This window comes from Strigops habroptila, chromosome 5, assembly GCF_004027225.2.
Source record: "Strigops habroptila isolate Jane chromosome 5, bStrHab1.2.pri, whole genome shotgun sequence".
NCBI lineage: Eukaryota > Metazoa > Chordata > Aves > Psittaciformes > Psittacidae > Strigops > Strigops habroptila.
In genome coordinates, this window is record NC_044281.2 from 48,000,785 (window position 1) to 48,028,545 (window position 27,761).

The window sequence follows — 27,761 nt, forward strand, 5'->3', positions numbered from 1 at the left end:
GATAATTTATCTTCAAATGTATCATCTACATGACCACACTTGACTGTAGCGGATGGGAGACTTGTATAGGACTTCTTCAGATCCCTGCTCAATGACCTGATCAAATATTGCTCTGCCTGACATAGAGCAGGACCTGATTTTGAATCTCTGTCCTAACGGGGAGAGTTTTAAGCTGAAGCTAACAAGATAGGGCTTCTTGCTCTCTTTGTACTGCAGAAGTCAAAATAATGCATACTTTAACTACTCATTTGCTCAGGCAGAATAGAGAAGAGAGGCAAATTTATGTTTAGGGCTCAAATAGCTGGAAGATCCCTGTGATTATACCACTGTTTTTCAATTTTTTGAGAGTAGCTCTAATAGCCCCTCCTGAATCTGGGAGTATAAATACACTTTTATTACCAAACCTGAACTATTTCAATATTAAAAGTTCATTTCTCTTTCTCTCACTCTTTTGTTTCCCTGGAGTTCCTAGATGAATACAATCCCAATGCATATTTTTGCAAGTGAATGATTCACATACAAAAATCTAATTGCAAAAGGAGCCTGCTGGAAGCTCTTTGTTTTTGTGATGTGGGGGGTGAAGGAGAGTGAAAATGATACAGACTGTAATTTTATGATCTTCCTCTTGAGGTTTAACATGGAAGGTGATTTTCAGCATCTAGGTGATTTGGAATTTTTATCATTAAGTGTCATGATTTAGACAGAACTAAAACGTGAAAATAAAAATCCATATTTGTGGGATATGGAAGTGATATGGGGAGATAGTAGCTGGATGCTGAACTAAAAAAAAAGCCCCTTCCTTCTGCTTCATTAGAAAGGGGGAAGAAATAACACTAAAGCCAAGCTAGCAGGTATGAAACACCAATCTATATTTCAAGGTCAGAAGCCCTTGATGAAGGCCCTTACCTAAAGAGTTAAAAACCTAAGAGATTCTCAGGAATATTATGACCACTTAACTGCAGGTAACTAAAAGAGACCCTTGGCTGTTAGGAGTCATGTCCTACATTCTTTCCACAAACAAGAGAGAATCAGGATCTCCAGCTAGGCATCTACCTGAATCACCCTTTGGAAAGACACCTTCTCTACCCAACAGAACGAAAAAGCCTCTGCAGACTGGTCTCCCAACATAGACACGTATATAAGGAGCCTGTATTTAAGCAATATTGAACCCCTGTGTGATTTTGGTGCACAAAACTTTTGCTTTCCTTTCCCTAGCTGTTTGCATTCCTCCTTGTAAGGACGGTGGTCACTGTGTACAAACCAATGTATGCTCCTGTACCAAGGGCTACACTGGAAGAAGATGTCAGAAAAGTTACAAACTTCCCTTTGCTTTCCAATGTTCTCTGACTCATAAACAGTTTTTCTCCTTTTCATACATGTTCAACAGAATATTTAGTCTGGATTTATATCACGATCTCCTATATTTCTATCAGACCACATAGAGCACTACGTTATATCTAAAACCAACTTGTTAATTAGAATAGCATTAAGTCAAGTCAATGTTGGGAGTAGAACATTTACTAGAATCCTCTCTAAGTATTTCATGCATTCAGAATGGGTAACACTTGTGTTTGGAAATGAATTAATTATTTTGCATTAGAGATTTTTTTGGAAAAAAAATAAAGCCAAAGGCAGAGCTGCTAACTGAAATCCTTAAAAATATTAGATCATACTTCTAGCTTAATTAAGACAGTTGGTTAATAATGCTTCAGCCTTGCCTTTGTTCATGTCACTGAAAACTCTCTCTTCACCTTAGCATCGGTATTCATATTCAATTCTTCTATTCTTCTGTGGAAAGGTTATTTTGGCAATTTTACAGACTCTATCACTCGACAATATCTGTCACCCAGGGAGTTTAGGATATGTATGTGAAAACTTTTTTTTTTTTTTTTTAATTTTATTTTATTATTTCTTAACCAGTTTGAAATTGGCAAAAAGGGAGCTGTGAAAACAACTATCCTTGGCAGGAAGAATATGTATGTTTCCAGAACACTTTATGTCTCTCACACACAGAGAAAAAAAGCTAGTAAAAAATCCCTTCCAGCAACAAAAGCCCTCTCAATCCCCATACTACAGCTCTCCCCTCCTTCAACAGGGAGAATCACGACGCACAGTTCTGCCTGGCTGCAAAGTACACAATTGAATAGTTTGTTCTGGCAGGAACAAGCTGGAGGGAAGAAAGAAGAAAAAAACCCCTTATGTTTGGCATCTTGTTTTTGAGGTTAGAGAACATTAGAAAAATGCTGTTTCCAGCTTTAAACATACTACCACATCTCCAGACAGATCAAAGGAAAAAGAGGTGATCATGATGGCAGCAAAGCACTCGCCTAAATTCTCTAACTGCTACCAATACATAGTATCTTTCTTTCCATTTTCAAAATGTTCATGAGATTTTGTTGCCCATCTTGGTATAATCTTTGCAAAAAAGCTTTCTGATATGATGAAAATATTTTTGTTCTGTACAGTCTCAGCCTCCATTCTACTTCAATAACTACTATATAGTCTGTCCTCGTGTTATAAAAACTTAAAGGACCTGTGTTTGTGATGAATGAAGAGAAACATGATTAAGTAAAAGCAACTACTATTTGCCTACTCTTACCAGCCACCGACTGTTAATAGGTAAAAAATGTTGAGTAATGTTTCTGTTTTCTTGCTTAAAATCAACAGCACATATTATTATGTGTATTATGATCCACAGAAAGAAGTCTGTTATTCACAAACTTTTCATAACAAGCAATTGCTGTTAGAGCTCTATCTCTTATCATTGTTGCCATTTGAAACAGCCTCCCTCTTGTCTGCCAGAGGATCCGGAAGTCTTCACTCCTCTGGAGCAAAAGACTGTAGGGCAGACAGCAGCAGTAAGTCTCGGCTGACCCGCACAAACCTTCCCCCACAAACAAAATGGAGAAAACTAGTTCTCCCATCAGCTGGAGGCTGCTCACAGACCAGTACCTCTCAGAGTTAAAATGCGAAAGGCATTTAATAATTTTTTTTAGGCATGATTTTACACCATTTCTGATCAGGCATTGACCTAATTGGTAGATCAGCCAATGTACATGGCAAACACTTAAAGGCTAGAAGTACATACACAGACACACATTCCTAAATCATTCACACACAGACAAATTAAAAAGTGGAGAATAAATTCCTAGCATGAAGAAGTTCCACTACTCAACCCCTTTTTCTTAAATAAAAGGTATAAAAGTACCACAGTATCCATTTGACATTCCAAAAAGAGCTAACATATCATGTAGCTCATTCTGTCTCATTTGCAGTGTCGCTAGCAGAATATATAGATGTCCTTATATATTTATCACATTAATTTTTATAATCTTGTAGCTGCTTGAGCCACTGAATCTGTAGAGGTGAGACCAGCCCCATGAGCTGTGTGCCTGAGTGGTCAGAAACCCAGCTGGGAGATAATCTGTGCAGTGTTTCTGCTAACCTTCCTGCAAGGGGTATGGCAAGAAAGAATCAGAAAAATAATCAGTAGATTTCTACTTTACAGAGAGGGTTTTCTCTGGATTTGAGCATCTTTTCCATTTGCCTTTGAAGACCCCATGAGCTTTGAAGACCCCCAAGCTGTGCCCTGAGTTCTTAAGTAAGGAAAAGAAATTTATGACAATAGCAAAACTGTTATTAGATACAAAATTTACTGGAAGTTTAATATTGTAACAGCTCCCATTTGCAGATCACCAGGAAAATGTGCCACATTTTCAGAGGAACTGTCAGAGGTAAACCTGTGGCCTGAATCATAGCTTGGTGTTGTCTAACCTGTTGCTGCCAGGTTACCCCACGCTGTGAAATGTACAGCTGGCTTAGCCAAAATTCTTAGCCATTTCTCAGAATGTGAAAGTTCTGAGAAAAACAATTCCTTGTGAGGGGTTTTACAAAAATTTTAATTGTTCTTTGCTCTATGAATATGAATTTGCAGTGTCCTTAAGTCCTTTAACACTTCTAGTACAGTTTCTAAAACCTCTCGACAGCAAATCAGCTTTACTATGTACTTATTCTGAGTCTCTAATCTTAGAAATTTCGGGTGGATTTATTACCTGCCTAATAAAACCTATCAAGATAGAGTGAGTAAACTTAAGATTAAGGAAGACAAGTCTGAGGAAGTTTCTCAGCCATGTATTACACGCAGAGCACTCACATTCTTGATCCTTAGTTTAGAAAAACGTTTGTAGGTCTGGGAAATTTCCCACGAACCATAACAACTGAGAAGTAGTCTTTTCAGAAACAGTGATCTGAACAAAAATATTACCTTTCTTAAGGTGCAGTGAATGCTTGGGATTGACAATATTCCATTTTCTCTTTGTTTATATACAGCAGGACACAGTTTTTTCACACATCTCTGATACCTACTCATAATGATAGGAATTGCCTCAATAAGTGCTTAGATTTCAGCTTCAACATGCTCTAACACGGAGTTAGAGCAAGGGGGAAATTCCCTGCCATGCACAGCCCTGATTATCATAGGGGTGCTAGTTTTCAGGCTCATGATACCATAACACACTTGTGGATGACCCCTTTGATGGAGCTACATTAAGTCAGGGAAGCCAGAAGCACTTGGATGCCGATCCTGGAGATAATTTGCACATTAGAGTTGTTCCTAATGCATGAACCCAAGTGTCTTGCAACTCAGATATATCAGGGGTTTAAGAGGGACAGACATTTGTCCTTGTGATGAGTCAACAAAGTAAGAATAGTAATAGTTGTGGGTATCTGTTTCTCCAGTAATTAATGCTTATAAGTTACATAAGAATAAAGAATTCACAGACACTAAATAAGCTGCATATTTGTCATGATACTAACTTTATGAAGTTTTTTTAGGTAGGAACAGTGTATAGAGGCAAAAATAACAGTAAATCAAATAAGTTTTTAGGTCATTTATCCCTTGGATATTTTGGCATTGTTTTCACTTCTTTTAGACATATCTCTTCCTTCTTGAAATCTCACCTGCATGGACAGAGAAGCAAAAGCTTCTGTTTCTTTTTGTCAGCTTCAGATTCTCAATTGAAGGAGATAAGTAAAACTATAAGCCATGGCAGTCAATCAAAGACATGTTATTGGGTTCTAAACCGAACCCAAATGTGCTACTCGTTTATTTTAAATATATAGCAACATGCCTTAGGACATTCATTTCCATTCCTGTACAGTCTGGCATTTTTAATACTCTAGAGCCAAAACTATGCAGGACAGAGTGGCAGCACCACATCTTTACCACTGGGGCTTACTCTTCTTTGCTTCCTTAGAGTACAAAGAAAGGCATTCAGCCTGAAAGTTTGTGTTTGTTTTGTACGTAAATAAACATCGTCTCAAAAAACGTGTAAATCAACAAGGTCTGATTGGCTGCCAGACAAAATATAAGACTTTGCCTGGTGTGTTTACTGATAAATAACTGCCTGGTGATAATGCAAACCAGACACCCACACCCAGGATGAGCGGGTGTCAGAGCTGACAGTGAAATGTATGGTTATGCCTCAGCAATTGTACAACCTCGTATCCTCACTTGCTATGCATTGTTTTCAGTATAACCAGTCTTGTTGAGCAGAAAGAGGCAAGTGCTGGCAGTACCTCAAAATAAAATCTATTTCTGGATCAACTTTGCATCAAACAAACATGCTTGGCATTAATACTAAAGAAAAGCTATTTGAACATGGTTTTAAATTCCCTTTTGAAAATAATGCACAGCTGTAACAATCCTGGGATATCACTCCTGTTTACGAGGCTTTAAAGCAGTGTTCACACTGATTTCTACTATCACCTTACAAAAATTGGAAACAGATTAGGTTTCATTCATATATTACATGTATTTACACTAATAACAAAAAACTCTTACAAATTCAAAGCTAATAAAAGCTCAGCTTTCTTCTGAAGCGTTAGAAAAAAGAGAAGGAGAGAAAAGGAGAGATTCATGGGTCCACTTTGAAACTTGTTTATCCCTTCTCTGCTGCTATCTGCTTCTATTGAGTTTATCTCTGAGCAAAACGGCAAGCCACAGCTCCCTCTGGAGCTCATCAGCAAGCAAAGGTCACAGGAGAACATCCTCCTCCTCCCTTCTCCAGAATACCAAGCAGACTTCCAACCAGCCCTCACCCCCTCTTCCGGCAGCATACCTTCTTGCCACTTGTTTCACAGCCAGCTAGCTGGAGATTACTTACGCTTTGAAAACAGAGACCATCTTTCTGCATGTACCTATTTTACTGTGTCAGGCTGAATCCTGCCGACTTTGTGTCACATAAATCATCACACTGACATCGGGACTTTGCAGATTGGATCTCAAAGTTAGTAGATAACTATTTCTCCATTTCAGTAATTCCTGCAGGCAGGATTTATAGCCAACACACAGTGCACAACATAACTCGCGCTCATTCTTCCAACTCCACTTGCTCTTCCCTCCCCCTTTCTTTTTCCTTCCCAGTACCATGAGAACTTTACTTGCATGAAAGCTAGGAGCAAACTACTTGCAAATGTGAACACCGGGCTTCAAAGGCAACTTTTTGCTAAGCAATGTCATATTGTGAAAGTCACTGATTTTCCATATTCCAGCCTTCCCATGTAACGTTTCTGTAGATTACTGCCTCACCAGCTGCATAAGCAGGAAGTTTTACTACTCAACAAATCACACTTCTATGAAGTTGTCATCTTGACAACAGGTGATACATTCTCTGGAAAATCTTTACTGAGTAGACAGATTGACTTAGGCTATCTAAAATAAGCCAGGTTGCAAACCAGAGTCCAGCATACCCTCTCACACAACTGAGCAGGGAACAATCCATCTAAATGGATGGAGAAATCATTTGTGGTAGACTTGCTTTTCGTACGTCAAGGATGTGCTTAAAGGTAACAACTATTTGTCCAAGATTTCTGGATGGCAGATATCCTTGGACAGTGGGTGTTCAGAAAAATAAACAGCTGCTCATTGCAGTGAGACCTGTAACTCAGTGCTAAAAGCATCAGTTTTGCAACAGAAGTAGAACGACTGTCAGGCTGAGTAGCTGGTGCACAGTCTGGAGACACAGGAAATGGAAACAATGGTCCATCCCATGTAACACAACAGGTTCATATTAGATGTCCTCTTCCTTCCTTGGGCAGGAAATACAACAGAAGATGAAGGGGAAAAAAATCAGGGCTACTACTGTCTTTCCCATTCAGCTGAACAGATGATCCATGCATTTTGCCCTGGGGGGAACTGGGAGAGCTGACATACCAGAGAAAGGGAGAGAGACAAACATTAAGACAGTGGCTCAAGTTACAAACCGGTTTGTGGTCTTCTTTCAGAGCAGTGCTTGTTTGCTTGCTTTTAGGGAGGATGTGTGACAAAACCATTAGTTGGCCTTTCTTAAAAGCTATGTTTTCTTCATATATATGTAGCTCATGCATTCATTTTAATACAGGTTTTGAGCACATGCAGTTGTCTAAATTTATTTTGCAGGAAGAGAACAAGAATACACCTGGGTAAGAACTGAATATATATCCTAAATAAGCCCAAAAGCCTTATTAAATTTTTATTCATTCCCCAAGCAAAACATTCACAGACTACAGCAAGAATTTTACTGTAGTTGAAAATCTAGGTTTTGAACCAGTATTTCTTTACACGTATATTAAAGGCACTAAAGAAATCTGTAAGATCTGATGTTATATGTAAACACAGACAAAGCCATAGAGCAGGGAGTCTTCTCTTTGCAGTGGGATTCTGTGTGAGGATAAGTGCTTTTTTCAACTAATTGATTTAAGAAACAATATTTTTTTGGGGGGGTGTCTATTTTTAATTAAAATGCTTAAACCACCCCTTAAAGGGTATACCTATTAAAAGGCGCATAGCATCTACTACTCGAAAGCCCAGAGGACGGACAGTTCTTGTGATTGACATTGCCTGCTTATCCACAAAAAGATATTGGCAAGACAATCCTCTCCAGCATGATTCCCAAGTAAGCCTTAGCTTATCTTCTAACACAGATAATAACAGGATGACTAACAGATTAGTGCAGTGCCAGTGCAGACAGCAGTTCTCTTCTGAACACCCTGACTAGGATCCCACTTTTGGCTGGGTTATCAGCCAGACCAAAGTGGCCTGTGGCTGATCTCCTTGGTTTGAGACTGTCTCTCCCATACCACTGCAGCTCTCTTTGGTTATGCTGCCTGAATCTCCCTTTTCTTTTGTACAGATGAAAATAAACCAAATTGCGTCAAGCACAGGCAACGTCATAACCCATGCAGTGCAATGAAAATGTGCCTAAATGGCAGGTCACACTAGAAGCACAGAAACTGCAAAAACAATCAACAGAGGAAAACATATATAAGAATGCTCTTTCTTTTCTTACTCAGGCATGACAAGAAACCAGCTAAACAGAACAATTTATACACTTGCCGCAATGGTTCACTGACCTAATAAAACACAAAGCATTCTTCAATGAAGAGAAAATGTTACCAAATCCAAGACCCTAACAAGACAGGAATACAAGCCGTGCTGGGAGTATACTTTACAATTCCCAACATTAATTATATGCTAGCAGTTGCAAAGATGAGAATAAAGTACAGCTATAGTCTCTTTCAAATTAATAGAGTTGCAATCAGAGCAAAACCAATCAGTAAATGAGAAAAAGGTTTTGTTAATGATATCAAACTCTGACAATTCCTAGAAGAATATATATATATGTGCACACCTGCGCATGCTTATTTTGTTTATAGTGGCTTTCATTCTGAAAGATGCAAACATTTCAGCCCAAGGAGAGTGGAGAGTCCCCTATTTGCACTGGAGTGACAATCCCTCACTGGCTTCCACAGCTTTCTGAAGCTTAAGAGTCTTGCGTACCACACACTACCAGGAAATCTTTTTGAGGTGCAGATGGAGAGATCAAGATCCTCTTTAACTGGTAGAAGATGTTATCATCTGATGAGAGTGACATGACAGCAAACAGGAATGCAGTACATTACACGCCGACACTCAGAGTTTAGTCTAGCAGCTCAGTATTTTTGCCATACAGTATTAATTAGTTTTCCCATTTTTCCTGAACTAATACCTAAATTAGATATATGTCCTCCTTTAATATCTCTAAAAGGCCCCATAGGTATATGACAGTACGCATCAGAATGAAGACTAGACAGAATTAAACAAAGCACTGGCATTGCACTGCTATCTATATGGTGTACAATTTTTCAGACCATTTTTTCTTCTGAAATGTGTGCTAGGTCACGCAAACTAACCATATTGCTAGAGCCGTGTGGTAAAATGAATATATTATAAATGCAAACTGTCACCACGCCCATCACAATTACATTTACAGCTCCCTCTGTGTCTTGTAGTAATTGGTTCTCCTGCACTGCATCCCTCAGAGGTTTCTACCAGATTATTTTTACTATTCAGAAAGGTAATTTATTGAAGAAGTGCTTTGCATCTCTGTCAGAGACACACGTGAAGTGAGAAATAGGGATGAGAAAACCTCAAAATGATTGGTAGCTTGTTATGGATAAGGATCCAAATTTTAGAAGAACCTTGCACAAAAACTGCAAACAGTTTTATTACATGTATTACAAGTATTCCTTCTCAAAATTTAATCTGTGGCTATAATTACTGACATTCAGTGGATCACACATTCGATGTTACTCTCATAGAGCTTGGCGAGAAAGTGATTTCTTTATTTACAAATCCAATCAACATAGATGAGGAATTATAGAAAAAATCAAGCTCCGGAAAAATACACATGCCTAAAATGCAACACGGGCAGAACTAGTTCCTTCCTGCCCTTGGAAGTAGAAAAAAGGGGACTAGAAATTGCTAGTGTCCCGAATCTATACCATGTTTTTCAGAGCTGTGTGCATTTGGGACCTTCACAGCAGCAGATATATTGGTACATCCATCTCACTAATGATCTGTTGAGCATCAGCTATACCCTCTAAAGGGGAGAATGACATTTTTTATGTCGACTAGTTTCTTCTAGTGTCAGGGCAGTAGAATCCAAACAATGGTGACGTTTGTTGGAAACACTCCTTTTGGCCAGAACACACCCATTTTGTGATTAATTTTTTCTAAGAATTAAACATCGTTCAGCAAGATGAAATCTTTGTTTGGAGCCTAGAAGCATCCAACCAATTGTTTCTTTACTGCAGTCAGGATAATGTTTCATTCAAGCAGTGCCGCTGGGATGCATAATGCATCCAGAGAGACGGGGAACCTTCTTTCCAGACAATCAATTGAACCATGCTATTTTGTGAAACTGCAGACCTGACCTTCCAGTTCTTGTCCTATGAAAAAGATCAGCAACATCCCTACATTTTAAGGCTGCGGTCTCATGATTGTGCCATTCCTGGCACAGACCTTCTACCTAGTTTTTGTGTTTTATCAATAGGTGATGTATATGACCTATAAACATTTGAAAACAACTAGAAGGGCCAGTTTTAACACAAAACCCACTGCTTTCACATCTATTGGTTTCATTTTTGTTCTCAGCTTGAGTTCTGTCATCTATATTTTCTTGATAAGACCAGTCAGTGTTATTTTTAAATCTCTCCAATGCTCTGTGTCCTTACTGTGTCGTATCTCCCCAGCTACAGCTTTCTGGTTTTGAGAATGTCATACCAAATCAAGATAACCACTAAGCAGAAAGGAGAAAATGAACACTAAAACAATATGAAGAAATAAAAAGCCCAAACTGCAACTGTTCTAGCTCCTCTAAAGACCAATAGCGAGAGCAAGTTCAAATATGCACTAGACCCCCAAAGAAGTCAGTCCAAAACCAACAACAGCCAAAAATAAAAGCAGTGTCTGTGAATCACATATAACTGACAGCACAGGGATGGTGACTTAAAGGATACACTGAAGTATGTATCTACAGTAGGTGTTCTTTTGGCCACATTTCTGTGTTCTTTGTCAGTAAGCTATTGCCTGATGCATTACCTTAGCTGGCCCACACAGATGTTACTGCTTGAGGCTATTTTCTCTCTTCCATCCAAAGGCAGAAGGCATCCAGAAGCAAGGCAATTTTCTCAAGCTTCTACAGAACACATACATTAAAAAAAAAAAAAAAAAGTCTTGAAAACTACATCTTCTAATCAGCAGTGCAGTGTGATGCACTGTCTCCTCAGCAGCAGCATGGCTCAGGGTACGTGATGACAGGTAATTTTTGATTCAGAAAGAGGTAGGTCTGTGTAGTCTGGTAAGGAAAGGTCACATGCTGCAGCAAGGCGTATTCCTGAAAAACTGCAAAGGATCCCTTTCTGCCAGGATTTTAGGACCCAGATTTCATATTCTCTCTGTTTTGAATTTATGAGGGTGGTGCTGTAGACTGCCTCATTTCAAGAAAATTACAAGTTTTTCACTACTTATTGTTACCTACTTCAAGTGAGAAAAGGTGTAATAAGGTACTTGCATCAAAAAGTGGCTTAGGTTCAACTTGAAAAGTATTTGTTTGCTAATTCACAGCAGCAGTGGGAGTCTGAAAGAACTGTCTGGCTTCTTTTAATCACTGTAAACTGATCAGCGGATACTGCTTGCTAATACTGTCACTGTTTGTTAGAACAAGAGATTACTCTCAGTTCCTTCAAGTTTGTGCAGCCCGGCAAACCATGCCCAGTGCCTAACTTTGCTCCCAGTCCCTTTTAGCTTTGCATAGCAGAGATATTTTCCCTAACACTGTGTATTTTTTAGGGGAACTGTTACTGTAAATCAATGGTAAAGGTAGGCAAAGGAAGACACCAAAATTGTAGGTGTCCATCTCTGGATGTGGTCCTCCTACACCAGGAGGGCCTACTTGACTCTACACACCACATTTAAGGTGTCAGTTGCTTGTTGGTTTGTTTTTTCTTTTTTTCTTAGAATTCTAGTAATCTCTGGAAATATTTATTTTGCAGGAAAAGTCTTCCCTTTGTCTGACAAAGCAGGAATTCTGACTACCTTAAGGATGTTAAGGCTCAATACTTGAACTATAGAGCTCCATAGAGGCTGATAAAGAGAGTTGCAAGAAGCACTTCACTGGGTCAAGTCAGCCTAGAGAAGATAAACTATGGAAAGGGTCACAGGAAATTCTAAGTGGCTGTAATGTCAAAATGCATTAAAACCATCAAAGCGAAATAGCTGCTACATAGACCAGAAAATTTTGCAACTTGTGAATGCCTTTCAGTGCACAGAAGAATTGTGTATATTTTGCATGATGTTCTGTGCAACACCTATGTTTTATCTTAACACCTGCAGCTACTTGTTACCTTATCAAAATCACTCCTCTCCTGAAATACAACACATAATCATGCTTTTTTCTTTAACCTGCATTATCACCTTCAATATAGGCTCACCTTATCTAACTTACCAGTTTTGGAAAACATAAGATCATGGAAGTCTTTTCTAGTTTTAAGAGGTAGCCTTATAGAATTGTGGCACATTATAGAATCGAGTAACTCTATTGCATATGAAATTCTATGCTTCGGTTCTTACTGACGAGCATGGAGATGTCACACTGACAGCAAGGGGAATAGGATTAAGGCTTCAGTGAGACTGACTGCTAGAAAGCTTGCACCCAAGATGTGTTGATAGTACAGGACTCTCCCCACCCCCAGTGGTACACCCTACCAAAATATAACAAAGAGATGACACAAATGTGTTTATATCCCTGTCATTAGGTCTAGTGCCCAAGACAGGTGGAAAACCCATCAGACCACTGCTGTCTCTGGGTCAAAATGCCAGGCCTATTTTAAGGGTAGGGGTTAAAAAGAAATGTGAGTCTTTTCAGAGTCGTGCCAGTGCCTGGGAGGATTACAATAATTCGATTTGCTCTCCTAGTGTCAGATGATTTATTTAGTTTTCCTGTGAGAGGCAGTAACTTTTTTGTTTGCTATTTTGAAATTGGAGCTCCTCCACAGAGGCCAAGGAGTGGGACTAGAACTGATCTGAACTAGTTACCATTAACAAACATTGAAGTCTGCCTGATGGGTATTGAGATGGAATTGTATTTAAGAAAGTTAAAGAAAGGGAGAAGAAGGTGGAGATGCCAGAGAGAAAAAGGGGAGAGAGAACATTGCATTCAGTTACATGAAGGTGCCCTTGAATTCCCCAGCAGGAAGAGAAAGTATCTGCCCTGGAGTGCAGGCAGGTGGAAGTGCCCCTCCAGTTCAGAACAGGTTTAGTACTTCCGTTTGTTCATTCTGAATTGAACTCCTTTGGATTTATCACCAAAGTGAGAGATGCCATGACCAATAAACAATGTAAAGGAAGTTCATGCTATATTTTCAATTACTTGTTTATTTGTAAGGCAGCTGAACAAAGAGAGAAATAGATCCCAAGTTGAAAGTCAGTTTGAACTGATGTTTTACTCAGACCAAGACTGGACTTCACCTGCTGCTTAAAGTTTTGCTGAATTACAATACAAATTGAGCTGGTACAAGTTCAGTTATACAGAAACTGAAAACTAAAAGTTAATGAAAAAGCAGACTAGTTTGATTCCCTGTAATTGAAGGAAGAGTCTGCTGTTCTACAATTTAAAAAATCTACCAGTACAAAACAATGAGGAGTATCTTCAAACGTAATTGTTTGTACAAGGTTTAAAATTCACCAAAAATGTAATGGACCAAAAAAAAAAAAAAAAAAAAAAAATAAATAAAAAAAAGAAAAAGCCAAAAAGGAGAAACCCCCATTTGAACAACTGCTTCTGTGCTTCTAGTTACTTTTTTCTTGGTAGCTTTTTCTTGGCAACTTTTTTTTGGCTTTATGTTTTAAGGAGCAGGGGGAAGGCATTGTCCAAGTTTCATATGATCTCAAAATCAAATCTCTAGATTTTCAACTGATTTGGGGACAGAAGGTTAGCACTGGGGTCATTTGAAATCTATAAACAAATTCTATGCTTTGGGGTCATCTTTTCTAAATTCTGAATATCTGAGTTGTTTTATAATTCAAACAGGGAATCAAACACATCACAAGACTGTAGGTCGGAAGTCCATTATTGGAGGCACGAGATCGAAAGGGAGAGAAAAAGGAAGAGGGAAAATAAAAGATTAAATTATTTCAGTTATGTTGCTGTGATACTTTGAACTCATCTAGGTTTTAACTAGTGGCTGCAGCACTTTTTGATAATTCAGCAAGAACTGTAGATCCCTGTTAGCCTTAGTAAGCAGAGGCCAAGATCACAGCATGGATCAGGAGAGGTGGAGAATGAAGGAAAAAGAGGATGACAGTTTCAGGGCTTAGATCCAAGCAGTCCTTATAAGCAGGGGTAAGTCTGACCTGCCTGAGGGCAGGTCACTGTGCTGAGGGATCCAGGAGGCTTGGCACAGAACAAAATGCAAACGTAGCAGCCAACCAAGAGCAGCAACATAGTGCTAAAAGCTGCCTGTGCAGCATCTACACCGAACCCAGGACACAAAGCTCCACAAAAGCAATATTTCAATACATCAGAGGAATAATTAGGGAATCTGTACCTATCTAAAAATGCCTGATCATACTTGAGAAACAAGCTATTCTCCCATCAAACACAGGTGGTGTATTTTTGCATGCTATTTTTTAGTAATCATTCCTGTTTTGAGGCTCTCTGCATAATTACACCTTCTACAGTAAAGGTCTGAGGGGGGGCTGTGGTAGTTTCAGTCTTGTATGTAGTGATGACTTGAAAACCAGAATTACTGTAGCATTAGTATTCAAGTTCTGCTCTTAACTGCTGATGTTAACTGCCAAAAGACATCACAACCTTCAGGCTCATAAAGGCACTGTAATGTTACATTTTAGTCGTCAGCCCCCTCAGTGCCTGCAGAAGCAAGTAGCCTACTCCCTGCTGAGGAACAGCTGGTTGTTAAGCAGCCACCCAGCTCTGCAAGCAGGGAGGACTCATGCCAATTACCAGTGTTGGTAATGAGTCACTAGAAAATCCCAGTGTGCCTATAAAGCTTTAAACATGGCAGAAGCCATTCAACACAAACGTGTTCTTAAACCTGTACTGTCAGATGCCTCCTGGTTTGACTCTTGTAAGCCAGTCCAACCACTTGCTATGTAACATGGCTTTATTGTCTTCCACCCATGTTATCACATGCCTTCTTCATTATCAAATGCTTTCTTCCACATAAAAGGCAAATCATTTCCACTCCCATCATACCAGCACTGCCATGTTTCTAAACTATACTGTTTCTGATGGGTCCTCCTACACTTCTCATAACAGGCAAGGAGAAACAGGAGATGAGGACTTTGGGTATTTGTCTGTGGCATCTACCTCCATCAAAGCAGGTTGAGAGTGCAGATGTTTGACTTGCCGTAACAGTGAGAATTTACTGTCAGGTGTTGTAAAGCAACAATATTGATAAATACAGGCCTTAATATGAGACACAAAAATTCTAATTTGTTAGATTTCTAATGAAATCTAACAAAAAAAAAAAAAAAATTCATTTAGTTTTCTGTGGTCAAAAGAACAACTTGGCTTTCACATCTTATTTGTATGAAAAAATAAAGAGGTAAGTACTTTAACAAATAATGGTGCAAAAAGGTAATGGAGGAATAGATCTATTCAGTCTTAATGCTTGGTTGAATGCAAAAACATTCCCAAAATTGTGTGAAACCAATTTATCCTCTTCAAGTCTTTTCTTATCCAAATGAACACCTGAGAACACATTTCCAATCAGGAAGCAAAAACTCTAACAAGTATTCGATCTGTCCACAGCTACCATAGAAAATTTTTTACTTGTTTTTCTGAGAATCATTGTAATTAATGCCTCTCTCTTTTTTCTGGTGAGGCAGCTCTTACTGGAGCTTCCCCAAAAGAGGTTCCACACAAGATGCAGCATTTTCCAGAAGGATTTATGGGAGCTATCAAGCCTCTCTGTTTCAGATTCTTAAATCCAAATTACTTTTCCATTTTTTAATTACAAGCAATTCAACCTTCTGAAGGGAAGCGAGTAAGTCTCTAGTAAAGTCTTCCCTCATTTCCCAGCTACCATGTTCTTCCTTTGGTATGTATCTGCAGGTGTCTGTGATCCCACATGCATGAACAGGGGGAAATGTGTACACCCAAATGTCTGCGACTGCCCATCTGGTTGGAGGGGAAAGTACTATAATAAACACAAGCACCTCTACTGCCCATGAAACAGATTATTATTACTTAGGCCAGTCAACAAAAATTGTAATCTTCTTTTAATATTAAAAAACAGTGTAGTGAATAGAATCTGTTTTGTTACTTCAGCAGTTTGAAGAAAAACAGTTTTAAGTACAGGTAATATAAAATGCTATAAACATTTGATGTTTGCAAAGGAAAAAAAAAGCTGTGTAGGTGAAGCCTGGTTCTGCTTCATGCAGCTGTCTGTTATACATCTTGTTACGGAAATTCATTTTTACAGTATCAAACTTGAAGCATTGATTTTATGCTTGCTTCACATATTTTGTTATATTTTACTGAGAACTGCCATGTATTTCAAAATACAGAACTATTTAAAGCCTGCAATAAAGCTTGCCAAACTGATACACTCTCAAAGTCACCAGATACATTTTTGTGCATAATTTGGAGAATTATGTGTTCTTACTCTGTGACTCTACCAGATCTGACTACAGTTACATAAAAATGTAATTAAAAAAACACTCTCGCCCTAAAATACTTCCAAGGAATATTTTTCCTTACATGGCTATTTATTACCATGATGTTGACAGATAAACTGAATAAATTTATAATCAAGATGACATACTGTATGTAAACCAGATTAAAATATTGGCTTTTTACCCTTAGAGTCCTGATCGTAAATATTATTTCAGAACCAGTTTTGAAATTTAAATATTAATAATTTATTCAAAAATGCTGAAGGAAAGAGGTGTCTCTCACACATACACACCAAAACATGCATTTGCTCCTTCAGCATATCTGAAGAAATAATATATGCATTAAACATATCAAACTTTACTATGAGAATCTATTTATTTATAACATGGAACACATGATTTGCATATAACACATATGAATATATTATATGGGAAGTATTCTTAGTTGATGGTGAGCTGAGCATTAGAAATAGCAAAACTCCCAGTAGGCAGTCATCAAAGATAAATTTCTTAAGAAGCAAATATCAAAGAATCCTGAACAGTGATTATCTGATGAAGAGAAAGCATACACTCCTAAAGAAGTTAGCCATATGGAATAAAAGCTAGCAGGTCACCTTTCAGACAGAATCTTGAATATCCAGATATCACATGTACATCTTCTCTCGTTTCATGTCAATCTGTTCAGCTGTTTGCCTCCAGAAGTGTCTGAACGGTGGAGAATGTATAGGTCCAAACATCTGCGAGTGCTCTGGAGGATGGGTAGGAATACTGTGCCAAACCCGTAAGTGCTGTTTTAATTACTACAGTTTCGTAGCCACACGTTGCACTAGAGATCTTTATGCATTATAATTTTTACTATGTGTATCTTGAGTTAGGTTTGTGGTTGGACTCAATCATCATAGAATCATAGAATCATAGAATTTGGGTTTGGGTTGGAAGCGACCTTAAAGCTCATCCAGTTCCAACCTCCTGCCATGGGCAGGGACACCTTCCACTAGACCAGGTTGCTCAAAGCCCCATCCAACCTGGCCTTGAACACTGCCAGGGATAGGGTAGCCACAGCTTCTCTGGGCAACATCCTTACAAAGAAGTAACTTGGTTATGTGAATCTTGTTTTTCACTAATACAGGCATGAAAATAAGTTAGATCTTAAAGGTCTTTTCCAACCTAAATGATACTATAATTCCATTACACGTGAAAGTCCATCATAACATGATTAGCACCCAAATTCTGCCTACTATTTGTCATAACTGTCTTATGCTGCCAGTAAAACTATTACTTTCAAAGACATTTCTGTATTCAACATCAGTATGGACAGAGACCCGACTCATCTTTTCTTTATGTGGATGCTGAGCTCAAACTGCCAGACAAAATTAGTAGTCTTTAAATAAAATAATTTTAAATATAAGGTAAAAAAGAGGGGTTGAGGACAGAAGGAAATGGAGTAGCCCTTTCTGTCTCATTAAACATAGAAAGAAATTCTATGCATTTTATAACCTAGGAGCCTGACGCTGTAATCACTACGTGCTTAGACGGACCACCAATATGTCTGGAAGTATTTGCAAGCGGAGGGACTGGAAGGCCTGGAATAGGGAGAGACCCATTACTGCCTGTTACACACAAGGTCGTTTCAGTTTGTGTATGTTATTAGCTTTACAGTAAACGGGCATGAGAAAAATATCAAGGCATTATCCCCTTCAAAGGGCAATCTTTCTTTCCTCTCACACTCACAGAGCATAATTACTTATGGAGATCTTTTGTCAGTTAAATCCCAGTGGCCGTGTAATTGTTTCTTTGAGCCAGCTGTCTCCTAGTTCAAACATGGCAATGTTTAAAGTTATTTATTAGTTGATGATATATTCCTGACTCAGTTTATTAAATAAATAAACAAATCATGCCTGTTCCTGTAAAAGGCAAGGCTTACTATCATTAACAATTTCTGCTATCCTATGCAGTCACACAAGCCTAGGCAATTTTTTATACATCTATCTAACGTTTGAAACTTTGCTTCAAACCTGTTCACTTACTAGTTACCCTATTTTTGCTACTTCTTCCCATGTTTTCACTGTAATGGGAAGTTAAATCAGCTTTTTGCATAAAAAGCTCTGGCTGAAATTCCTAGGTCCCACAGCAAACCCAAATAATCACCAACTGGTTGGAATTACTGGTTTTTCAGATAGAAAGAGAGAGGACTATTGTCACAGAGCAGATGGCGAGGTCTTATAATGTTGCTCCAGGGTATTTCAGTGAGGCAGGGAGAGAGCAGGGGAACAAGAAACATCTTCATCCTCACAGATGTTAGGTATAAAGTTTCGCACAGAAGTGTAATCCCTGAAAGCAAGTCTGGTTTTGTGTTTTGATGGGAGGTTATTCACCCAAATCCAGAACTTAGTGGAAAAGAAAAAAAAAGTATTTGTCTGTCTAAACACAAAGAGCCTTCTGAGGGCCTCCCTTGTCTGAAAAAGTGCTTACCTTTGCCTCAGCTCTGGCCCTGACGAGCAGGCTGCTAGCAGCAGCAAAGGGGACCGTAAACAACCTCTGGTTACATATTTCTGTTGGTCTCATATTACTTTGTCCTCTTTACCATCTCCCAGCAGCACACAAATAGTGGACCAAATCCATACACTTTTCCAGAAAAAGTGTGTTTTTGGCAAGCAGGCGTTTGTTTCATGACACTACTCCTCTGCGCAAAACTGCTTTGTGAAATTTAAGCTCCCGAGGTTTCCCTGTGCTCAGCACTCTCTTCTTGCTTGGATGTGTATGCCCAAATTCTGTGCATCACTGTTGTATCAACAAGGCTGAAGATGGCCTTGATTTGCACCACTTTAACTATAGACTTTAGCTGTTAAACTCAACGGTGAAACAATCACATTATAAGAAACATATTATTCATTATCTACAAATATTGATATTCTATATTAATTTATTCTATTACATATATTAAAATATTACATATTATATACTATATATGAATGTGCTTATATTATCTATTAATTCTCATATTTTTCGCATTATTCATCTAAACTTTTCTGATTTCATAATGCAAAAATTCCGTCTCACTCCACAAGGAACAATCCAGATGATAACTTTTCTTGGCAATCACTGTACCTTCTCCACTATCCAGAAGCAATTAGGGCTGGATTGTTTCTCTGGGGCTTTTTCAAGGGTAGGAGGAGGTTGATAACCCAGTTTCATTCTTTGTTTTCAGCCTGTGAATTCATGCAGCTGCCCTTATTGGGATGGCAGCAATGGAAAAGCAGATACAGGTTTTATCTACCCATTCAATCTCATTTTTTCCTCATTAACTTCCTAACACACATCCAGTCGGGTGACTAAAGCAAAGGATCTACAGAGATGTCCACTACCATTTTCTGGACATTTCTCAGGTGGAAAAAATTGTTTCAGTCCTCTGTACTGAGACAGCTAGCCAGAGTAGTCAATTAAGCCAATAAAAGAGAAAATGGACAAATACTGAAAATTTACCTTGGATATCTACTTTTGATTTATCTTTAATAAGAAGCCACAGATCACCTTCATCAGTGCAGTTTCTAACTCACAAAGGCCTAAGCCTACGTGGACAGTTCAGGAAGATGTTCGGAGGCAGCAGCAGATATAGCTGCCACAATAAAATCTTTTCTAAATCTTCTCTCTTTGGTCTTCTATAAAACCAGAAAAAGCAGAACATGACATTCTCTACTTTTAGGCCCCTAACAATTAATTTAAATACTTGAAAGTGCAAATACCAATGCCTCTGATTTTTCTGCCAACTTTCACCAGGAAAAAAGGGCACCAACCTCTATCACAAGTGATAGTCCAAAATGCTTCAATCTTCCAGCAGACACCTCCATTGACAGTAACTTAAAACAGATTTTCAGTTCTGCTGCAATGAAGATTGGCAATGTCTAAGTCAGAATAATTTTATATCTAACATATTTTGAAAATGTCTCAGAGAGTAAGACCAGACTGTGTTGTCAAAAGTAGTCACCACACGTTAAGGAGCTTATATCTAATTTGGAACAGGTCTGCTATGTTTTGGAGATGCAATCATTTCATACTAGATATCCAGTCTAAAGCTTCATGCCTGTGGCTTTCCCTTACCTCCTGCAGTGTTAACTCACATTGCTCTTTTTCTTGAGCTATGAAAGAAACATTAGACCAAAGGAGTGAAGACCTGACAGTACAGTCTGATTATCCTGACAGATAAAGCCAAAACATAATCCAGTAAAGCCAGAAGGCTTCTAGCCAGGCATATAAGTCTGTTGTTTAAGGCCCTGAATGCAGGATCAAGGTATAATTCTAATAATTAATTATTAAGTATAAGAAGGTTATATTTGTGAAGGATCTTCATCATTAAAATTCATGCTGCTATCTTCTGTTCTAATATTTTTGAACTCACACTGGCTCCTCACTGCCCTTCAGAATATCTTCTCTTTATTTGCATGTTATAAGTGTCAAGCTTAAAGCCTTATAATTTCCTCAACATTCTTCCTCATTCTCTTTCTCTGCCTTGAACAACATCTCAGACACGCTTTCTTCTAGCTTTCCTATGTAACCCTTTCAGACCTTAAAAAAAGAAAAGTGTTAACAAAGAATGTAGTTTGCATGCAAATTACAGCTCTGTTCTTTAAATACCCAGGGATAAATCTCTTTCTGTAATGGGCATTTATTGATTATAATTTTAACATAAGCTCAGCTTATTAAATTACTTTGCTGAATCTGTACAGGATGAAGCATACACAGCCTCTATCATTTTAGTGTTTAGTGGCTTAGTATCCCTTGTAAATACATTTAGGAAATATTCATTTGAACTTCAGCTATGTTATTATCCTCTCTGATTTCAATTCAAATTTTCTTCCAAAATGTTTTTAACTTTTCTCCTAACTGAGCTCTTGTTTTTCTGAGCACCAAAGCAAGAAGCAATGGATGGAGAGGGAGAGACAGGCAGGTAGAAAAGGATAAAATAGGAGGAAATATTTTCCCTTTTTTTCCCTTAGTTTGCATCAACTGGCAATCAAACAGACAGAAAAAAGCCATATCCAATGTCTGTTCTTCTGCCCACGCATACCAGAATTTCCCCAGCTGCTATAGGGGTCTCCAGAAGAATCCATCTCTCTTTGCCTTTCCTTATTTTATCCTTATTTTATCCACTACCAAGATGAAAGGAGAATTAACTTCCATTTTTCCCCACCCCAAGTTTATATCAAATGAATAATATCAATGTCATACACAGTTCTCTGTAACAGTAACATCATGGACAGTTCTCTCTCTTCTATCTCACTAAATAGTGGAACAAAACTGGCAAACTGGCACAAGGAGCCCCTTCTGCTGACAATGCACTATTTCTGTTCCAGTGAATGAAACTCTAAGATTTTTCCAGTTATAAACCTGAGTTCTTTCCAAGTTCATGGAGCAGCTGAAGTAGCAGTCGGCAAATGTTAGGCATGCCGTTCTAGCTTGAGAATGATTTCATTCGTCCTCTGCCCCATCCACACCCAGGATTCAAACGTGGGACTCCTGATCTCAGAAGAAGAAGAAACTTGAACGTTTGCAGCTGCCCATTTTAGGTCTTAAGGAGTGCTTTACAACAGACACCTAACAAGACCAAATTTGCTTTTAAAATATTGTGTCAACAAAACAGCACTTTTAACTTTTCAACTAGCTCATCTACTAGGAGGCAAGTTGCTGGCTCCAGGTCACTGGAGTCCTACAGCAGGCAACAACTTGACACAGCTGGCTTTTTAAAAAGGAGCATCCGGAGGTCACCAGCATGTCCAGGTCTGGCCATGTTCTTGTTCTGGACACAATATAGGTCAGTAGTTTTGACACAACATGAACCCTCACAACTTGCCTGTACTCAAAAGAGCAGCTGTTTGCCAAGCTGTTTACAGCCTCTCTTTTTTAGATGTATAGAGTGGCAGTAAGTCTGGTTCTTCGCTCCTCTGTCCCGCAGCTGTCAGGGCTGAAGTTCAGTATACATATTTAGATTTTAATATTCCCTACTCTGCCAAAATCTCAACCTCCTCACTGAATGTTAGCAGCCATGATAACACATGGTAGAACAAAACCAATACACATTCCAGGTATTGTTAAACATCTTGTCCCTGGCCTTTCAAGGTCACTATAACACTACTATAACTGAGAATCACATTTGGATAGCATAGGATCCCACCATGCGTTTTCTAGTGAAATTTCACTAGCCTGGTCTATTCCTGAGACATGGATCATAACACAAAGAATTTGCATGAACTTAAATCTGTGTCAAAATCAGAACCTAACTCTAACAAACTGAAATTCTGGAATTTGCTCCTTCAGCCCCTGAAATTGTTGATTTTCTGGGAAAAAAACTCAAACCTTACAGGGTTTAAACTCTGTGGAACTTTTGGATGGAACACTTTGCTCCATGATAAAGGAGATGGTATTTGATCGTAAGATATGCGTCTACTTTGTTTTCAGATCTGTCTTAAATGGGACATGGTTTGCAGCTTCCTATATGCCTCTGCCACACAAGAAAATATAAAAGCCACTTGTTGAGTCACATCTGACCAGTTTTGAAGACATTTAGTTTGACTGCCTGTAATTAGGATACAATATTCTGGCAATATTTATGTTTAACTCATGAGATCTAATTAAAATACATGTGTGTTCTTCCTGAATTGGTGCCCTATGAATTGGCTGTTCTCTTTTCCCTATGCCAAAACAATGTCATAACAATATAAATAGCTAATGAGGATGAAAAACTGGCTGAAATTTGACTAATTTATTATCTTTTTTTCTGTCTTAAAAAACCCCCCACTGATTCTTTTAATAACAGAATATCTTCAAATGCATGTGCCTCTATAAGTACATGGGTACTCAGGATGAAAGAGGGTTTCTAATTATTTTTCCTTGGGAAATCATTACTGATTCTGTGGGGCCATGATATTACATGTTCTAATGCCCTAGTTTCCAGAGGTGCAAAGCGTGCAGTGCACCAAATTCTCCCTTTTATTTATTTGTAATAGCATCACCTTTGGGAGTATATATTTAACATATCTCTTCATATCAAGTCAAGAACAGACCTTTTAACAGCTGTTACTTTATTTCAATTGAAACGAAAATAAAATTTGGCATAAATCTGACCAAACCTCAATTCCCAGAACATATCCTTGCTTTCAAAATTAGGCCTTGCACTGATTCATTTCCGACTGAACTGAGGTGATTATTTTAGCACAGTCTTCTCTTTCCCCATCACTGTGGAGAAAAGGATAAAATAAAGGCAATTGTAAACATAACAGACACATAGGCATAAAAATGCCTATGGAAAACCATTTTTAATGCTTCAATGTTTTATTTTTTTTTTATTTTTTGTCCTTTTCTCCATCATATGAAACTATAGAATCATAATATATTCTGTCAAATATATTTGCTTTCGAAAATAAATATGTTTTCAAAAGCATCTAAATATTCTCTTTCTAATTATGAGACTTAGAATAAGTGTATCTCTAAACAACTTTATCTTTCATTTCTAGCACTTTGTGAGCAAAAATGTCTATTTGGAAGCAGATGCATAAGACCTAATGTCTTACGCATTGCAGAAGTGGCTATACTGGTTCAGCATTTGAAAAGAAGGTAAGGTCCAAAACCACTGATTCTTATGGTAAGGACAAAAAATATCAAATGTAACTGAAATAATTTACAGGAAAATGGATTAAAGTCCTGTTAACATTATGAAAGGTATAAATAGGGATATAAAATAGCTTAAAGGAAGATAATGACTGTTCAGTTGCCAAATTAACCCTGTATCCAAGTTCTACACAAAATTTTCCCTTAATGAACAGTTTAATGCTTCAAATACAAAACCCACAAATGCCATGTCTACTCTGGTAGTTAGGGTCATCCTTGGTACGGTGCTCCTGTCCAAACCCACTAGCCATCTGCACAGCAAACCCTGGAGAAAAATAGCTAACTGCAGTCCGGACCAAGCCTGGAAGATATTCTGAATTGCAAGGGCAACCTCCTCCTCCCCAGCAAACACCCCTCCACTTGCTTTTCACATCCCTGCCTTCCTAACTTTGCCCCTTGTTTGCAATATGAAATCGCAGGCCTTGCACCCAGGAGGTCTGCAAGCAGCAATTACTCCTGTTCATTCTTTCTCCACACCAGTTTCCACAAACAACCCACTTCTTGCTGAGCTTGACCTCAAACTCTACATTAAATGTCACTACAGACCTATCCAAAAGTGGCAAAACACTAAAACAAGTCTCATGGTCAGAGAATGATCCACCTCACTTGCCTAAGGAACTTTGTTAGATGCTCTTTTCCAAGATGATCTCTCTCAGCACCTGTTAACACTTCCTACTCCATTACCAAATAAGTGCTCCTGCATGTGCTCAGACAGAGCTGATAGGGCTAAATTTTCTGTGCCCTTCCTAGGTAAATGACAGCCAAAAGAGGTGACACTTGTCCTGCTCTGTATCTTCTTTCTGTGATAGCTGTTCCCTTATGAAGAAATAATGGTTGATTGCTTCCGGGCATTGACCTGAGCAAACTGAAGTCTAGTTCATGCAAATCTTTTTTTTTTTTTGTTTGCATGAATTTGTGAATCATTGAGTTGGGCAAATACTGTCCTTACCCTCAAAGTGGATGGAAAGCTGCCTTGCAGAAAGAGACCTGGGGGTGTTGGTCAACTGCCAGCTGAATATGAACCAGGAGTGTGCCCAGGTGGCCAAGAAGACCAATGGCATCCTGGCCTGTATGAGAAATAGCATAGCCAGCAAGACTAGGGCAGTGATCGTTCCACTGTACTTGGCACTGGTGAGGCTGCACCTCGAATACTGTGTTCAGTTCTGGGCCCCTCACTACAAGAAAGACAGAGGTACTGGAGCGTGAAATCTGGTGAAGAGTATAAGTCTTATGAGGAACAGCTGAGGGAACTGGGGTTGTTTAGTTCGGAGAAGGCTCAGGGGGGACCTTATCGCTCTCTGCAACTACCTGAAAGGAGGTTGTAACAAGGGGGGTTGGTCTCTTCTCCCAAGTAAGAAGCAATAGGACAAGAGGAAATGGCCTCAAGTTGTGCCTGGGGAGGTTTAGATTGGATATTAGGAAAAACTTCTTCCCTGAAAGAGTCGTCAAGCATTGGAATAGCTGCCCAGGGATGTGGTGAAGTCACCATCCCCAAAGGGATTTAAAAGACTTGTAGATGTGGCACTTAAGGACATAGTTTAGTGCTGGATTTGGCAGTACTGGATTAACGGTTGCACTCTATGATCTTAAAGATCTTTTCCAATCTAAACAATTCTCTTCTATGCTATTGCTGAGGACCACATTTTTAAGCCACAGTCATTTTCCAAACTCAAACTCAAACACTGTCCCACTCAGACAACCTGACTGACCCAATCTGCAGCTTTTGAAAAGGCAGGTTGCCCTATCATTTATCTGTTTTGAAAGGCTAGGGGCAAAAATCAACATATTTTCATTTCAATTACATAATGCATTAAGAGAAAGCATGAAAATCTATTCAGATAGTCACTTTATTCTGTTAATGATAATTAGATTTTAATATCACAACTAAAGTTCTGTATGGATTTTCTTAACAAGTACATTCTCATACTAAAGCACAGCTCCTACATCAATACTGAAATGCAGCTGATGTAGATAAAATGAGTAAGTGCTGTTATTTTCTAAATATAAAAAATCTATTACACAGGTTGGCTGTAGCCTACAAAAATATGGTGCACATTTTCTCAAATAATTAACAGAAGTACAAATGGAAGCAGTAATATACCAAGATAAACTGGAGTTACTATCTGCAGGTATTTATATCCAGGAAACTATCCCTCGATGGGTCAAGAGCTGCCTTTTTTGATAAAGCAGCCCAAGATTACCAGGATTGCTTTAGAGCATTATTCTAGTTGTGAAACTGTGAATTATGATAGTTGTCATTTCATAAAGGAAGTGTATCTTTGTTGAACTTACAGAAAATATTAACTCAAAAAAACAGGCTTCCTTTTTCACATGGATAAACTATTATACAGTAAATCAGTCCTGAAAGAAAAGGAAAGTAGAAAAAGACTTTGCGTATTATGTATGTCCAAGATGTCAACCATCAATGATACACGTAAACACATGGATCTCTCTAGCAATGATTCATTTCACATTTTTTAAGACTGTTTGAAGCACTCTTCAGTTTCATGGCTCATTCCACAGAAATACTGATTGGCTGCACTGATACGAACATGCATTGCTTTGATGTGAACAAGGAAATGTTTTGAATAAAACAGAATTAACAGGTTTCCTTCAATCCATGAGCCTTACTGAGAGCTAGAATTAAAGTTAGTAATAAAAATTATGGATTTAATGGTGTATAGTTTAAATTACATGGCATGTATTATATGAAAGCAAATAAGCTACCCATCCAAAAAAAACCCAAAGTTATTTGAGATATTAAAATACAAAGCTCATTTAAGAGCATAGATTATAGTAAATTGTAAACATAAGAATTCATACCCATATTACTGTAGAAAAGTTGGGATGACAGGCCTCCCAAGAGTTAATTAGACTGGATCAGGTATAAGTGAACAGTCTGAACAGGATTTAATCAACTTCTCCAAACTGTCAGTAATGGAAATCTCACAGTTTATTTAAGTAATTGTTGAAGTATTTAACTATATTATTAGAGCACAGTTTTGTTTTTCCCGACACTGAACATAAACCCAATCTGTTCCAAGTAAAACTGATACCTCTTGGGGTAACCTTAGTGGGCATAGAGAAGTTACCACAGTAACAACATTTACATGTTTGAAAACAGAGTCTCTGCTGCCTGAATTTCTCCCATTTTCGTAAGCTAAACTAACCAAGTTTCAAACTCTGTTCCCTGTTGCTTTTGTCTAAACTCCCTCTGGTTTCTCTATATCCATCCCAACATGTTGTAACTGAGCTCCAGCAAAGGCTAGCGCCCAGCAACTGCCTTCTTGTGTGGCTCCCCAACCTCCAATACATTTACAGCAAGAGATTTCCATTTTTTCTGTGACAGCACTGCAACCTGCTCAGTCTTCTCTACAGTGCTGATACCTTATCACTTATTTCCCATTTGGCATTTGTGCAGTTGACTTTTCCTCTGTAAGCACCATCTTTACTGTCTCTATTTAATTTTTTCTTGTGGATTTCAAGCTATTTCACGTATTTATCAAAAAAAATTTTAATTCTAAGCCTGCTTGCATGGCCTCCAAGTGTGACATTGTTCAAAAATGTGACGTTTCATTGTCTAAGACATTCATTAAAGTAG

At 38.4% G+C, this 27,761-nt stretch overlaps 1 pseudogene; it reads left to right on the forward strand.

Moving 5' to 3' along the window:
* Positions 1 to 27,761, forward strand: part of LOC115608270 — a 194,036-nt pseudogene that overhangs the window by 161,922 nt on the left and 4,353 nt on the right.